The following is a 6,649-nucleotide window of genomic DNA, read 5'->3' as shown; positions in this document are numbered from 1 at the left end:
AGCTACAGCTACAGTTAATGTATAGCAGACTGCACAAGGGCTCAAGAGGCAACAGCCATATAGCTCGCTGCCTCGCTCAACAAGAAGAAACTCTGCAAATTGCTAAAAACCCACCAGAGCTTCTTCTGGGAAGTACCAGGACACTTTCGTGTGGCTTTAACCGTCCAAATGTGTCGCCGTCTCGCCGGAAGGCGTTCAGTGCAACGGCACAAGCGGCATGCCTGAGAGTCTCTTTTGCATGGTCGTATTTATGTTTCTTTTGTGAATTGTTGCTATAATGTTTGGGTTCGTAGTGCTTTCAGACTACAAAATTAGGATTTATTTGCATCAGCTAAGTCCAACTACTAGTTGGAGCTAAAAACACTACTAAAAAATTGTTTTTTTAGCAACAATCAGTTCGAACTGAGCTACCTCTAGAAATGCATTCGTAGAGACGGCGGTTGTTTTCAGCCGCCTCTATAAAAGCTCCTATTTTTTGAGGCGGCTCTATTTCGAGCTACCTCTAAATTTTAATTTTTTCTACCGACCTTAGATGGAAAAGTGACCAAAACTAAAGTTTTAGATCTTGAAAAGTTATACAACTTTGTAGTTGATAATTTTTTCATTTGAAATCATCTATCCTATAAAAATTACATTTGAATTTCTCACATTTGAAATTCAAGATTTTTCAAACGGTCTCAGATGGAGAAACGACCAAACCAAATTTGTGGATTTAGACGATATCTATAACTTAGCAGTTGAAAACCTTTTTTATTTAAATTTGTTTAGGATCTCAAGTACTCATTTTAAAACCGTATGAAGACAACACAAAGAGAAGGAATATGTTGTATTGACACAGGTGTCTTTAGAGTAGGATGGTTAGAGAAGTAACGCGCGAGGCGTGAGGTCACGTGACGACACACGTGTGGCGGGCAAGTGGGGTCTATCTAAATTATAAAAAATCCTATATTTTGAGCCTGAATTTGTGATTTCTGGAATGATTTGTACTGCCACTACAAATCGATTTCTAGAGGCAGCTAGCTCCTGTTGCCCCTAGAAATCCAATTTGTAGAGGCAACAAAGTCCACCTCTACAAACCCTAGCCGCCTCTACACATCCAATCTGTTGTAGTGAAATTAGTCTAAATTAGTTAGTGTTGACTTGTTAAATGGCTAATAACTAGTTAAATGCTCGGCTAAAAATTAGTCCATCTATTAGTGTATCTCCAAGAGGCTCTTTACATGGCTTTTTATTGTAAAATTTAGAAAAGCATGCTTCAATAATAGACTCTCTAAATCACTCTTCATCTTTTTAGCTCTTTGAAACCACCCTTCTCGCTTCCCACTTTTGGACAGGCTGCTTGGCTCTAAATGCAATATATGATAGTTTTCTTATGATTTTTTTTCACATAAGAAAATTTTGATAAGCTATTAGAGCAACTTCAAGAGATTCTTCATATCCTTCCTAATATATAGAAATAGAGATTGTGATTAAAAAAAAAGTACCCTGCAACAACCTCTTTAATTAGATATCCAAATATAGACATTAACTATTCTGAGTTTCTCGTTAGTCAAGTATGGAGAGCGAGGATGGCTCTAGTGTGCACTAAGACATAGAAAAGTTGTTGAAGGGTACAAAGATATAGAAAACAATTTTATTCAAGTGACTCTGGAGACACGAGGATATATAAAGAGAATATTCGTTGAATAGCTCTCCAAATAAAGATAGATATTGAAATTTATAGAGGCTCTTGAGTTACTCTTAGCCATCCTGTTTAAATGGGCTAGAGCTAATTGTAGCTAGCAAACAATTAATTAGCATCGTTATCACAACATGTAAAGTCTTTGTGATCGCGTGTGTTTGTGAACACATGTTCGTAGAATGATCATTGGCTACGTTGCAATCTTCTCTCTTATCACTACTGGAATCGCGGGATTTGCCTAGTGCCGCAAGCACTAGGCAAAGGCCCAGAAACACTAGGCAAACAGTTTGCCTAGTGTCACACTAGGCAAACAAGGGTCGGCAGAGGCGGACTAGGCAAAGAGCACTTTGCCGAGTGTCAAACCTCGGACACTCGGCAAAGTGTTTGCCTAGTGTCAAGGACACCACTTGGCAAAAGTATTCCACTGACGGTGGAAATCGTAACGGATGTTTTGCCTAGTGTCGGAGGTCTGACACTCGACAAAGTATGCAAGGTTTACCTAGTGCCAGGCGTCCGACACTAGGCAAATATGTCAAGCTTTGCCTAGTGTCAGACCGCCTACACTAGGCAAATATGCCAAGCTTTGCCTAGTGTCAGGCCTCCGACACTAGGCAAACTGCCTACTTTGCCTAGTGTCAGTTTCCTGACACTAGGCAAAGCCTGTTCCCAGGTGTGCCACGTGTGGCCCCTTTGCCTAGTGTCAGACCCCTGACACTAGGCAAAGTAACTAGAAGCTGATTTTTTTTTGATTATTCCATTTGCGACACAAATATAAATCATATTCAAACACCACAAATATATCACATGAATCATAAATAAGAACCACATGTTCACATATATCACATGTTCATACCAAAAATCCAAATGTGCCACAAGTTCAAAAGTTCATAAGTGCACAACCAAATTTCTTAACAAAGTTCACAACAAGCTGCTCACGACGATTGTCAAGGGTGAAGAGGCCCGTGGTTTGATGCTCCAGGCGACCCTTCCACTTGATTCGGCTCAAGCTGTGGTGCCGGCGACGCTCCAATCTGTGAAGCCAGCGACCCTTCCACTTGATTCAGCTCAAGCTGTGGTGCCGGCGACGCTCCAATCTGTGAAGCCGGCGACCCTCTAATTTGATTCGATGCCACGCCCGATTGATGCTGAAAAAAATGAAAAGGATACCGTCAATAAAAAATTTCAGCAGAACCTCCCCTGTTAGTACTTGTGAAATATGAATATCAAACTTGGGCCTGTTAGTAAGGGTAAGTTCCAAGTGAGTACTATTAGTATGTATGCGAATTGGCCAAGATGGTACACTCGGTTAAATCTTTGACAGAGCAAGTATAAGCAGGGTGCATAAGCATAGGTCCAAAACACAGAGATAGGCTCTACGCAGACTTTTAGGCTTATGGTGTTCAATGAAATTAGAACTCCACTGGACACATAAAGTAACTTGCCCATAAAAGGATGACAGTAAGTGAAAGGATATTGCACAATCCTAACAACTGAAACATTTATAGAAACCTGAAAAGGAAATCTAAATGCAATCCTGACACTATATCACTTAGAGCACATTATACATGCTGATGTCCATTTATCATTTATGTAGACTGCACACACAGAAAGAAAACAGAAAATAAGACTAACAGAAGAATAATTGTGCAAATCTTCCAAGTGCTTTACCCAAGTCCGCACATAGGGACCGAATATATGTTCCTTTTGAGCAAGTAACTTGAAATATCAAATTCTGTCTGTAGAATGCAACAACAAAAAACAATCATCAAGAGGAGTACAGGTAATCATATGAACACTAACCAGATATTTATTATCTGCTATGAATTCAAAGGTAGGAAAAGAGGAGTATAAGAACACCTGTCTTCCAAACTGCGCTCAATATCAAATTGGTATATTGATATACGTCTTGGTGAAAGCTCTACTGTTTCACCCCTTCTTGCTTTGTCATACGTCTTTTCACCACCAACCTGATTTCATCGTTGATTACAATTGTAAGCTTGTGAATTTGTCATACATGTTTCGGAAATAACACAACTTGTGAACTTGTGGTTTCATGGTTGATTAACTTTGAGTAATAAGCAGTGTGACAGCACATGGAAGATCAGTAATATCAAACTGTATAATGACAAAATCCAATTATATCCTTATGTCATTATTTACAGAAGCAGTACACAGACAAGTCCGGAGATAGTATGACAAAAGTAACCTATATGCGCATTATCTTTTCTATTTCCCTTTTTGCTCTTCATAGGTGAACAATATACTTCTAGTGGTTTAGTTGCTTACTATCCAAAAGTGTAAAACTGCTGAGCAAATTGTGTACCTTAATGGCAACATTCTTTTAAAGAAAAGATACAGAAAAATAGCTTTAGGAACAACAATAGTGTACCTTAATGGCAGAAAACATTGGAGGAACTTGCCATATCTGACCCTTGAATGATGCTGCTGCCTTTCTAATATCTTCATCTTTGATGTGTTCCCATGGTTCCCTCTGAATAATCTGATCATAGAAGGATGGAAAGCATTACTGTCATCTAAGCAGAATTGTAAGAATATAGATAATTAAAATGAAAGCTAATATAAAAAAAATAACTATACAGGATCAGATTTGGGAAAACACAAGTGGTTTAATTAATTATATCAAGAAAAGGTTAAGATTGCACACAATCAACTATTGAGATCTGAAAACACAGTTTGTAATTTCTGACATTTGTACAGATAGGATCAACAAATGCTTGCAGAATTTACAGTTGCCTACTAAACTATATATAGACTATATATGCTAATAAGGTGATAAACCTCTTTTTAGGATAGAATCTTTCAATACGATTTTCTCAGCAACATTGTACAGAAGCATAATTAACTGTGAAAATAGAGTTAACAGTCACCAACTAAACGATATGTAAACAATATATGCTGATAAGTGACGAACCACTTTTCAGGATAGAATCTTTCAATAAGATTTCCAGCAGCATTGAAAAGAAGCATAACTAACTGTGAACCAAATAGGTTGTTATTTGGTGATGCTTCCCCAAATCTCTTCAATAATGTAAATTCATTTGCAACCCTCGAATAAAAGAATGTCCAGCAGACCATTGTAGAGATGCTAGGATACATACTGGTGAATCTGCATCCCAGGTTGATGTGGCTTCTCCAAGTCGGAAAACACCGCTGTAGCCTTTAACCATTCCTTGGTAGCTTCAGAAGCATGAGATCATTTAGAAAAAAAATACAGTAAGTGCTAGAGATGGAGGGACGATAAGTAGCGATAGTATGCAAAACAATTATTTTAGAGTCCATATTTTATTTTTCCACCAAAGCCTACTATACAGTCTATACCAGAGCAAATTTGAAGATAAGCGTAAGCCAGAGGACAACTGTCCCAAGCTCCCAGCATCCACAAGAATAAGCTTTCCCCAAAAGATTAGATGATGTTACCTATCAACTATTTTGGTTGCTTTTCCTACACAAACAATCAACAATCCAGTTGCCATGGGGTCCAGAGTTCCAGCATGTCCAACCTGAGACCACACAAATATTGCAAAACATATACTTAATGCTAAGGGCAAATGCTACATTCAGACACAGTGAAAAAAACCTGATATCACCTTTTGTACTTTCACCAAGCGACGCAACTTGCCACAAACAGTAAATGAAGTCCATCCTAAGATTAGAGGAAAGACGAGTTCAGATGAATTGTTCAGGATGGAAGGCAACAGAGCAAATTAATAAAACACCGCTTGAACCTAATCCTGTCCGCGCATTAACTAATTATTATCTGTCCTGATAGGAAACACAATACAGAACCCTGTCTTGAGGCAAAGCTGCAGTTGCCACACCGACTCATTGCCATGTAATTGTTGCCCTAATCGCTCACATTTTAGAAAAGGAATTTTCCAGTGGTGCATGTGCATCAGATAAAAGTAGCTAAAATACTACTGTTGTCTTACATGATACATTTTGGTGAGAATCCCAGAACCTGCAACACACCAAAGTGGAGGGGAAAGGCATCACCTTTGGGTGAGAATCCCAGAACCTGCAATGCACCAAAGGGGAGGGGAAAGGCATCACCTTTGGGCTAGTCAATGAGCACGACGGTCCCGGCCGGGCCATCCCACCTGGGTGGCAGCTCCGTGGTCCTGGTGACGAGGTACGGCTGCGGACGCTCCTCCACCCTTGGCACCTCGCGCTTCACCTGCCGCGGCTCCGCTCCTGGTCTCTTGGCCTTGGTGTTGGCTTGGCCGGGGCCCTTATTCAGAGACCTAAAGAAGTCTTCCACCTTCCTCTCCAGCACCTCCCCTTTGTCGTCGCTGTCGCCGCCCTTCTTACTGACCACCCGCTCCCCTCCCTCATCTTCCTTCTTCTCGTCGTCGAAGAAGGCGAGGCTCCTGTCGGCGTCGGAGGTCGGGGCGGCGTCAGCGAAGACGAATGCGTTGTTGAGGGACTGATGGGGGGAGTACATCTTCTCCAGGCGGTAGAGCATGCGGTAGTGCTTGTCCTTCTCCCACGGCATGGCGAAGGTGTCGTGGAAGTAGAGCGCCTCCTCGCACCTGTGCAGGCACGGGAAGTCCACCACCTCCGGCCAGAGCTCGACGAACTCCGACGAGGAGGAGGAGGGCTTGGTGGTGGTTGTAGCGTCAGGGTGGGGGAGGAGGCGGTTGCGGCGCTTGCGGAGGTACCGGCGCTTGGCGCGGTCGAGCGGCTGCTCGTCGGGGCCTGGCTATGACTGCCGGTCGGCCCCGGCGGCGTCGGAGGCGGAGGATTTGGGGGGCTTGGGGTCCGCGGGGCGGTGCACGATGAGGTCGTAGTAGAGAGGGTAGGGAGTCGCCGTGAGCGAGAGGAAGCGGCGCGGGAGGCGGAGCAGCGGCGATGGGGAGGAGGATGAGGAGGGCAGCAGCGCTGCCCTCACCGCCGCCGCCATGGCTCCCGCTCGAGGAGGCATTCGTGTCCCCGCGGTGCGCGGGCCGC

The 6,649-nt window shown here is 42.6% G+C and overlaps 1 pseudogene; it reads right to left on the bottom strand.

Annotated features, from left to right (window-relative positions):
* Positions 1 to 2,038: 2,038 nt before the first annotated feature.
* On the bottom strand, positions 2,039 to 6,649 carry LOC136523893 (uncharacterized; annotated as a pseudogene).

The sequence above is a fragment of the Miscanthus floridulus genome, chromosome 18 (assembly GCF_019320115.1).
Source record: "Miscanthus floridulus cultivar M001 chromosome 18, ASM1932011v1, whole genome shotgun sequence".
Lineage (NCBI taxonomy): Eukaryota > Viridiplantae > Streptophyta > Magnoliopsida > Poales > Poaceae > Miscanthus > Miscanthus floridulus.
This window is presented reverse-complemented; position numbering and strand designations above follow the sequence as displayed.